The sequence below is a fragment of the Malaclemys terrapin genome, chromosome 2 (assembly GCF_027887155.1).
Source record: "Malaclemys terrapin pileata isolate rMalTer1 chromosome 2, rMalTer1.hap1, whole genome shotgun sequence".
Classification (NCBI taxonomy): domain Eukaryota; kingdom Metazoa; phylum Chordata; order Testudines; family Emydidae; genus Malaclemys; species Malaclemys terrapin.
Window position 1 is genome coordinate 212,562,437 of NC_071506.1, and position 10,941 is coordinate 212,573,377.

The following is a 10,941-nucleotide window of genomic DNA, read 5'->3' on the forward strand; positions in this document are numbered from 1 at the left end:
TTTTTTCCCATGGACCACTTGAAAATTGCTGAGGATCTCGGCGGACCACTTAATGATCTTTCCAAATGTTGTTTGTACAGTTAGCTAACTATTGTAAAACGCTTTGGATAAAAGCACTATATAAAAAAAACCCTAAATATTAAACTATTTTGGTTCTAGAAATAAAAGCACACAACTCCTATTTTAATATCAGTAGTCTTACCTTTCTAATGCGATGGATGTAGGGTGACCAGACATCCCAATTTTATCGGGACTGTCCCGATATTTCACCTGTGTGATCTGGTCACCCTAGATGGATGTGCCCTCTCTCCTCCACCGCAGCAGCCATAGAGTTGAGGCTGGGAAGGAGGGGGGATATCTCTCCCTTTCTCCCACACTGCAGCAGCCCCCGAGCTGGGGCTGGGAAGGAGGGCAGTCTCTCCCCGGCAGTCGCAGCCCTGGAGCTGGGGAAAGTCGCCTCCTTCTCTGGCCGCCGCAGCCCTGCACATCCCAAATTCCCCCCACCTCCATTTCTCACCCCACTGCCCCCTCCCATCTACCCCCTACTCCCTCCAAGGCCACCACCTCACCTTACATGTGGATCTTCTCCAGGGTCCAGGCACCTAATTAGTGGAGTCATGTCTGTGTGGCTCCACTAATTAGGTGGGTGAACCTTCATTCTCTCATGTGCAGCCGCCCAGGCACACATCTTAAAGGGAGCTATCCGCGGACCTTCTGAATGGAGCTTGTGGACCACAGTTTGAGAACTTCTGATATAGAGCTCTTCATTCAAGGATCTCAAAGTGCTTTTACAAACATGAAGTTTGTAAAACTTAATGTTTTTACAAACATTAAGCCATACAACAACATTTTTGGAAAGTAAATATTATTGGGCCAGATTCTGATCTGTGCTATTGCTACAGCCAGTTGGTGCCACTGGAGTGGTGCAAAATGGCCATAAAGCTGCCCTAAATTGGCAGCTGATGATTCCCTCAGCATAGGGACTCTATGCCACCCGGCGAGAGCTGCTGGTGGTAGGTGGCGTGGCCAGAGTGTGATCTCTACGTGTAACATCTCCTAAGGAGTCCACCACAAGCCAGGACAAGATAGATCATCCCTGAGACTGCTTTAACTTGTGCCAGGGATCAGGAGAGCACAAAGGTGTCTTCAGAACACCTTTGCCTCTCTCCTCAGGTATGCTGAGTGGGGCTCTAGGACACCTGGGAATTTGGACCTTTATAACAATTCTAAGATACATTGGGATGGAGTGTACAAAGACTTCATGGTCGATAATCAGGCCTTTCATATTGGATTCATAATGTTAAGCTGTTCTTGGACTGGGGGTTTCATTCTCCATTGTCTTTCAGCTTGCACATTCATTTACACCTGTGGAAAGTGGTTATAAACTGCTACCACATCAGAATGGTAGTATTTTACATCCACTTTGCATTAACTTTGCACAGGTGCAAATAACTGTGGAAGGTGCCAGAAGTGAAAAAAAAAATCAAGCCTTAGATGTCAAAGCACCTTACTAAGTTGGAAAGTATTATTATTCCCATTTTACAAATGGAGAAATGGAGGCACCAAGAAGTTACAGTGCATTGTTTACCCAGGAAAACACAGGGCGTCCATGGCAAAGTTATTCACAGAATCAAGGGTGAAATCCTGGTTGCACTGAAATCAATGGGAGCTTTGGTCTTAACTTCAGTAGGGCCAGGATTTTACCCCAGATCTCTTGACTTTCTTCCTCTGCTCTATTCACTTTATAGAACATTGTCTCCGCTCCTACTAGCAGAATCCAGTCCTGCTCCCATTTACTTGTCTCATGGTGCTCCAGCTGCAGGGCTGTTTCATTGGTGTGCAGACTTCTAGGTGTGACGGGTTGGATCACAGAAACCTCCTTGGGAGCTGCCACCCGATGTGCAAAGACTACCTCTGCTCCTGTTTTACCTCCCAGCTCAGGACTCGAGCACCCTGTCTTGCTGAGCCAGACACTCCCGTCTGCTCCAACACAGACCCAGGGTCTGAATTACTTGCCCCAAAGCTGCAGGTTTACCTGAAAACAGCTCACAGAAGTGTGCTTGTCTTTAGCACTCAAATGCCCAACTCCCAATGGGGTCTAAACCCAAACAAATCCCGTTTTACACTGTATAAAGTTTATTATCACTTATTATCATGTTTTTATTAAACCATATAGACTGCACACTGTCACACTAGGCTCTGGCTGGAGCCCAAGCTCTGGGACCCTCCCATCTCTCAGGGTCTACACAGCAATGAAACGGTCCCAAAGCCAAGCCCCATGAGCCCAAGTCTAGATGCAGTGTAGATTCACACTATCATCACTCTGAGAGCTAGAACCATACTGGAGAGGACCCTGAAGGATGCCATCCGCTGCCAATACGTGGAAAACCTGAAATGGAAGCTGGACCAGGGCAAGGCATTTGAGGTGATATGGAAGTGGGATGCCAGCAACCACTTCCTCCCTGGGGGAAGTTTCACCCAATTTGCCAACTGGAGGTTCATCCACAGAGCTCGGCTCAACTGCATCCCACTGAACAGAGGCGTCTGCCACGGGAATTGGGACAAGTGATGCAGGAAGTGCGGCTATGCCAACGAGACGCTACCCCACAACCTGTGTAGCTGCAAGCCCCATTTGAGAGCTTGGCAGCTGCAACACAACACCATCCAAGATCGCCTGGTCAGAGCCATCCCGACACCTGTGGCGAAGGTTGCTGTAAACTCTGCCATTCCCGGAACCAACAGACAACTGCGACTGGACATTGTCATCACCAACGAGGACCAGAAGAAGATCATCATGGTGGACGTCACAGTGCCGTTGGAGAACAGGACCCCGGCCTTCCACGATGCCTGAGCTCGAAAGGTAGAGAAGTATGCCAGTCTGGCTGAAACCTTGAGAGCTAAGGGTTACCAGGTCCAGATACATGTACTGATCATTGGAGCCTTAGGTGCATGGGACCCCAGTAACAAGCGAGTGCGGAGAAAATGCGGAATGGGTCAATGCTACGCTCGGCTGATGTGGCAACTCATGGTGTCGGACACTATCAGGTGGTCGAGGGACAGCTACATAGAACACATCACCGGACATCAGCGATACCAGGAGGGATGAGCTGGAGTGCCGATGAGAAGCGCAATCAGGAAAATAACTGAAATACTTTCCTCATGGATTGTATTTTCTAAATGGACAACCTACCTAATTACTGAGGGATAATCTCCACTCATTGATATATTTTGCGTTCCACAACCAAATCTCTGTACAACTTTTCATGAGTGATGTACCTGAGTATTCGGATTCTAATATCTAAACTGTACTGTTAAATCTATTCACCTAAATTTGGGTTATTGAGGATTATGTACTCTATTTATCATATGACTTTTAAAAAACTAACTTTGTATTTGTGGATAATCTAAGCACTAAACCTAGATGTACAGACACTCTTTTCCCAATCTATGTATTATATAAAAAAAAAATTAACATTAGCTTTAATAAAATTTTTATACCCTCAGAGAGCAATTAGCACCTCACAAGATCAGGAGCTAATCAACCTAACCTTATGTGTTGGTGTGTACTGTGCACCTGAAAAGCTCAGATTTTAGTAGTCCAATTTTAAAATATGTTTCTTTCTGTACTATCAAAATAAAGAGGTTGCATTTATTGTGTGAGGACACTCACATGCTATGGAAGGAGTTTCTGCTATATCAGACTGCGTTAACTCTCCCATGAAAATACATTATGAATACAGGTTCTAGAATTACCTTATGTATTGGAGTCATAACAGGACATTCCATTTTGCTTTTATAAATCACAGTGGTTTCATTAAAGCACATATATTCACTGCAGAATCTAGCAACTGTCATAAATGACTACCCAAAGGCATTGTAAACATGCATCTCCAAAGCTACCTGGGATCAGTAAACTGCACTACACTCTCCTTGAATGCTGTCATTGTGATTTTATTTAATAATTACACTTCTGAACTCCTAGCTGAGGTCTCTAGCCTTTTGCCCAAGGGTACACTGAATTCATTTTCTCTGCATGATTTAAAGAATAGTACATTAATATGTACTTTTCCTGCCACTGGCATAAAACCCACATACTCATGGAGGCTATGTGATATATATATTCCACAACCTTTTTATTCTCTCTCAATGCCTTTTACTCAATCCAAAAGTGAATACAGATAAAAAGAAAATTTCTCACAGAAAACTGAGAATATATTTACAATGCAAGATGCAACCTAAATCACCAAAAACAAAGTCAGGTTAATGACACTGCATTGTAAGTGTGCATAGGTGGAAGATGTCCGACAAAGAATGGAATCTCTGTCCCTAAGGAATTTACAGTCTAATAGTTCAGTTCTCCTCATGTCAGAGCTCTGTTCAACACAGAGGAGAGATGAGGCAAGCAGCTCCCTGATCCCGCACTGCCAAACCTTGGTATTAGAGTGGTTGAGAAGCTCCTCTAACTTATACCATTGATGCCTGTGGAGAAACATAGCAGAGTTCTGCTCCAGCATGTCCCCACTTTGCCCCAGCACTTCCTCCCTTCCTTGACACCATGAGTGAGGGGGAGCTGGTGCAGGAGCTGGTCCTGCCTCCTTAGGGTGACCAGACAGCAAATATGAAAAATCGGGACAAGGGTGGGGGGTAATAGGAGCCTATATAAGAAAAAGACCCCAAAAATCGTGACTGTCCCTATAAAATCGGGACATCTGGTCACCCTATGCCTCCTGCACCCACCATACACCAGTGGAGAGTTCCCCTGCCCAAAGGGGATTCTCCATTGGCTGGTTGTAGTTGAAATCTGTTCAGTTTGCAAGTGAATGTTACTAAGTGAACCAAAAAGACCTGACAATCTAGCCTAAAGGCTCTGATCCTCTAAACTGATCTTCATGGGTTGACCTCTGCACCTCTGTGGAGCCCTATATTTTGATTCAGAGAAGTTGCCAAATTGTTACAGTCTTACAGACTGAAAACTGCAAATTCTCCAATACACCTCTGTCATACGAAAACATTTAACTGAGGTTCCTGGAGCCAGAGGATGAAACATAAGAGACACAATATTAAAAATTAAGAGCACTGTGTGGGGTCCCAGGGAGCCAGGAGAGGCACAAGAAGCCTCTTTCTGCACTGTTCAAACACTTTTGTGCAAGGACCTGCCACAGTGACTCTTGGAGCAGAGCCACTGCTTCATACTAGTGCATGTTCTAGCTTTCCTAAAGCTGGCAGGGAAGGGTAAGAGCGGGATCATAGCCAGTGCTTCCTCCCCACTGGCTAGCAGAACTGGTTAGGCTTGGAGGAAAAGGGAGCACCTACTGCACCTCTGAAGGGTTGGCAGAGCTGCCATTGCATATACTCCCCAGGAGCTCCAGGAGGAATTCTAGAATATTAATATTAAAAATTCGGAGGCTCCCATTGCAGTGAAGCCCCTGTGCCCCACCCCCATCCCAATGCCTTTTAGGCATAATCCAGCCCTCAGTATTCATATTTGATCAATATACATCAACATTCCTAAACATAATGGCCCAAATTTTCCTTGGTGTAATTCAATGAAAGTCAGTGAAAGCAGCTAACAAGAGCATAGCACAGAAAAATTCAGCATGCATAGATTCATTGCAGGAACCAGTGAGACCAGGGCCGGCTCCAGGCACCAGGCAACCAAACACATGCTTGAGGCGGCACCTGGTAAGGGGCGGCGGGGGGAGCGCTGCGCGGCATTCCGTGGGGAGCGGGGGTGCTCCAGCAGTGCGGCGCTCGGCGCGGGGGCGGCGCTGGGGGGGGGCGGCGCTGGGGGGGGGCGCGGCATGGCGCTCGGCGGGGGACGGCACTTTTTTTTGCTGCTTGGGGCAGCAAAAAAGTTAGAGCCGGCCCTGAGTGAGACCATCTTGTGCAAGCCTGGCACTTCTGTGAAAAACAGCCCTTTCATTAATGCACTGGCAATTAGCTGGGTTTCTGTTTTCATTTTACATACCCTTGTTCCCTGGAAATTTTTGTAAAGTAAAATAAAAGCTGTGCCCCTCTGCTTCTCAATGGACTGAGAAGTGAAAATGGCTTGTAGCTATAAGAACTGCTTTCAATAGCACTCACTTCTGCTAAATCTTCATGAAGGTTTAAGTAGATATGGGAAGTAACTCACCAGTCAAAACAGCAGCAAACAGATTGTAAAATGTAGAGTAGGTACACTTTTCAGTGTGTCAGTAGAATCAGCTTGTAGTTATTTTTAACTACTTTGAAAGCTTAGCAGGCTGATACAGTTAATCTTTTAAAGGATTTGCAGGTAGTCATAGCTTAATAAATAAGGATAGTGGAGTTAAACCAATAGAAGATTGTAGTCATCCAAAAAAACAAAACAAAACACTTTTGTGCACTAGTATGCAAAAAAACAAAAACAACCCTCCCACCCCCAACAAACACCAAAAATAATTTGATTATAAATCTTTTTAATAGCATCTGGCAATCAGTCTCAATCAATGGCATGTGCCAGAGAGTCTTATATTCATATGAAATTGAAACTATACAAAATTATCAACAGAGTCTGTTAAATAAATGATCAAACCAGTGTATTTCTGTGTCTCCTCTCTTGTTCCAAGTGTTATCCTTTGAGTAGCAAAACTGCACCCAGAGAAAACATGAGAAAGCCATGTTAATAAGCAAACACACCCACTAATGCAACATATAATGGACCTGTACTGACAAAAACTGCTTTTTGATTGTGGAAAAAGAAAGGATCAGACTAGTTTTAATTGCTCAGATCTGCTTGTATTCTCTCCTTCATAAAAAGCTGCCCAAGGTAAGAGAGGTTTAGGACTAGAACAGTGGCTCTCAAACTTTTTTTACTGGTGACCACTTTCACATAGCAAGTCTCTGAGTGTGACCCCCCCTTATAAATTAAAACCACTTTTTTATATATTTAACACCATTATAAATGCTGGAGGCAAAGCGGGGTTTGCAGTGGAGGCTGACAGCTCGCAACCCCCCATGTAATAACCTCGTGACCTCCTGAGGGGTCCCGACCCCCAGTTTGACTAGAATGATGGGTGCTGCTGTAAGGAATGATATTCACTGGCAGATTTGTACAGGTAAATTTGCTCAGCTCATAGCTCTATCACTATTATTTATATAGAACCAAGAATGAAAAATATTACAGTGATAACAGAAGTCAATGTTGCTGCCCCCAAATGCTTATAATCAGAGCTCTGCTATTCTTGGATATTTGGGCAGTTGAATTTGTCACCGAATCCAACACTTGAGCAGAACTGTGCAGCAGGTTTGAAACTTTCATTTAGAAAAATGTCCAAGTCTTATGGTTGCAATAATAACCTCACAAATGTAAACTGAATGTAAATCAATGCTATGCTAAGTCCCCAAGTCTTCACAGAGCTTGAAACAGCTCCCTGAGAAGGGTGATGCGCACCCAATCATCTCAGTGGGGTGGAAACTCGGAAACCTAGTGATGACAATTGTGTGATATTTATATCACTGCTGACCATTTTGGTAAAAACACATCACTAACGTGTTAGTGGAACATATGGAGGTACATAATCTTCAAGTTCCTAAGAGCTGTCAGAGAAGGAGAGAAATGTAGGCAGAGCAGTAGGAGCAGAAGATGTAGTGCTCACAAGTGGCTCTGCATTTTTGTGTCCATTCTCTAGTACTCCCATGTTCTATTCACTCCACTATCTAGTCCACATTGATTAGCTGGCCATGCACTCCCTCCCTTCTTCCTGGCTGCGAAGGCTCTGTTCCAGCCAGCAAACTTGCTCTTGTCAGCCATGCTACCACATAATGCTGCACAGCATCAGAGAACAAGGCTTCAGGCTGCCTGCCACTGACTTAACTGAGCTGACAGTTCACTTTCACATTGGCTTTGGTTAGAAATGGCTTGTCTACACATGGAGTTATTCCTAGTTAACTTCATATGTGGACATTCTGATAGTCCTAACTCATTTTGAGTTGGGGAGGTTGAGTCCAGGAGTGGACACAAGAGTAACTGATTGGTCAGTGGAACCTGTCCTGAGAAAAAAGGGAAGAGGGGACAGTTTGTAACCTTGAAGGAGACAGCAGCACAAATAACATTTAAACGTTTAAAGAAAGTCTTGGGGAAGGAGCAGGACTCCCAACCCCCTGGAAATAGGAACAGCCCTAGGTTGAGAGGAACTTCCCAAGGGAGACATCAGGACACCCTTCCCTCCAGAAAGACTTACTGGGTGGATAAATGGTCAACTGTAGGAGGTGATGTATTATGGGGTGGGGGAGGGATGGCCATTAAGGCAGAGATGCACACTGGAGTGATAGAGACCTCTGCTCCCCCAAGCAGAGCTCTGCTGGCAGGAGCAGGGCCATGTTCCCACCTCATTCCCTCCCTAGCCCCTCTGAGCAGTTCCTGAGCTCAGGATAACGTTCAGACCAGAACTGTTCCTGGCCTTTGTACTCCTGATATTTATAAAGAAATGAATGGGCAACAGGAAATGAAAGAGTTTATAGACAGGTAACAGCTATATAGACAGGTCCCTGGGCTGAATGTCCTCTCATGCTAGTTTTACACTCATGTAACTTCACTAGCCCCAGTGGGGTTCCTCCTGATTTGTATACATCTTCCCATGTCTCAGAAGTCCCTCCACAGATGCTCCAGGAAAAATGTGACGTGACCAACACTCAGAATTTTATTGAGAATCATGTGACATTTGGAGTTTTTCTTAAAGCCTGAGCTCCTGGACTCAATTGATTGTGACATAACCTTTAAAAGAAAAGGTAAGTTTCTAGGCCTCATGGTTGCAGAGAAAACTTTGAAAACATTGACTGAGTGCAAATGTGGGGAAACCAGGACAAACAAAAAGAACATCACATTTATTACTTGTTAAAAGTCTCATGACTTTTAAAACAATCTCATGGGGGCTTGACTCCTGATTTTCAAGTGCTGGAGGATGGCAATACCGGAAATGAGCACCATGGATAGCAAGAGGATGGCTCAAAGGGAGATGGGGACGGTCACACTCTTAACAGAGCATAGCAATCAACAATATTCATCATATTTATTATTTGCCATTTTTATACCGTTAGGGCTCAACTGGGCCATTGTGTGCCACACCTCCCCAGGGAGAGCTCTGAGGAGATTGTTCCTCAAGAGGCACATTTCCTCCTGGAGCTCCCCAGTGTGCAGTGAGAGTGCTTACACTGCACTGTCCCTTCAGGTGGTTCAGCATGCTTCTCTCTTTCTTAGTGACTAGCTAGGAGTTTTGCTGCACAGTACAAAGAAGGGGCAGAGACTTGGGCTCATCTTCTTCCCACCCCCACTTCCTTAGCTTGTGCCTCCCAAAGCACTAGAAGAGAGCAACTCCCCTAGTTTCCCCTGCATTCAGGGACTGTAATTATGCCTGGCCTTTCCACAAGGAGGAGCAGGGCTCCTTATGCCCCTTCCTCCACACATGCACAACTGTGCAAAGCACAGGCACAACCTAGCCCTTATATTTTTTCACTGCAGGACTATTAAAAATAAATCTAGAATAAACATGCAAGTCCTTCAGAGTATCGCTCAAAATCAATGTCATTCTCTTAAATGTTTCTGCACCAAACAGATTTACCAGGGAACAGTTCCAAAGCAAATGAAAAAAATTTCAATTTCCCCTTCCACATCTCCAACATTTATTATTTTCTGTTTTCTTTTATTTTCATTTTTATGCACCAAATTCTTCCCTCATTAACATTAATGTAACAGAGTTTGGACCTCCATTCATAACTTGATTGCACTAGACAGAGTCACCTATTTATGTAGTTTCAAGGATAAAATGTCAATAGGATGTTTTGCCTTATTAAGAACTAACAGATTGTGTCCTTAATGGAGAAATCACCATTCATTAGCTGCAGAAAATGGAAGGGAAATATTGCAATGAATGTCTTCCTCTACCATAAGAAACAACACATCACTGACTTAATGTAGGAATTATCAGCCAAGAATTTCAAGGAAACACTTATTTCTTAGCTCCACAGCATTTCAGTGACAGACTCTAAAATGGTAGGGGAAAGAAGGGCGGGGAGATCAATTACATTGGGGCATGTTGAAGTATGTCAACAAACAAAACTTTTATTAATTTTGTTATGAATAGTGACATGGAATTAGAATTAACTACAGGAAAGTGACAAGACATAACTTCTGGAGCACAAGTATAATTGGATTTAGTGGGTGAAAGCTATCAGATTCACTAGCTACAGGAAATGACGAAAAGTAGAACACCAGTATACTTAGTTAAAATATTCAGAACATCGCAGCCAGAAGCCCAATGCTATGAAATACTGAGTGCTCTATTCCCACTGATGTTAGGGTGCTCATTACCTCCCAAGAGGTGCTCAGAAGTTTGCAGGATTAGGCCCCTCTGTTATTAGGAATTAGCTATGAGCACACTGGCTGTACTAATAATAGGGAACTATGGTAATACAAATAACTCATCATCATCATCCAGGTTTTTAATCTACAGACGATCTCAGACCTGGTTATAGCCAGGCTGTGCTAAGCACCCTTCTTTCAGGCCCAACAGAAGAAGCAATTAAATGCCTCTATGGACTGTGATAGCTGGAAACAATAGAAGCCACTACCCCAAGCAATGGGCCATATGGCAAAGTCTGATCAGAAGCTAAGCTATGTAGGCTGACTGGTTCTCTGATTGCAAATGCAGGGGCGAGAGGATGGTTTGGCAACCTGTGTGAGCAAGCCAGAAAGCCAGGAGAAAGTGGGCAGACAGCAAAAGAAGCAGTTGTGAGTATGGCCCTCAGAGGAAACAGAGAGTCAGAGCTCCTTGCAGCACAGAACTGACTGAAAGGGCAGACTTGGAAATAGCAAGGAAACTGACTGCTGTTGTTTGTTTCTTCTGTGTTCAGGGAGACACCACTTTGTGAACATTCTTTGTAACTAAACAGGATTACACCAAAGAACATATCTGACTTGTATCA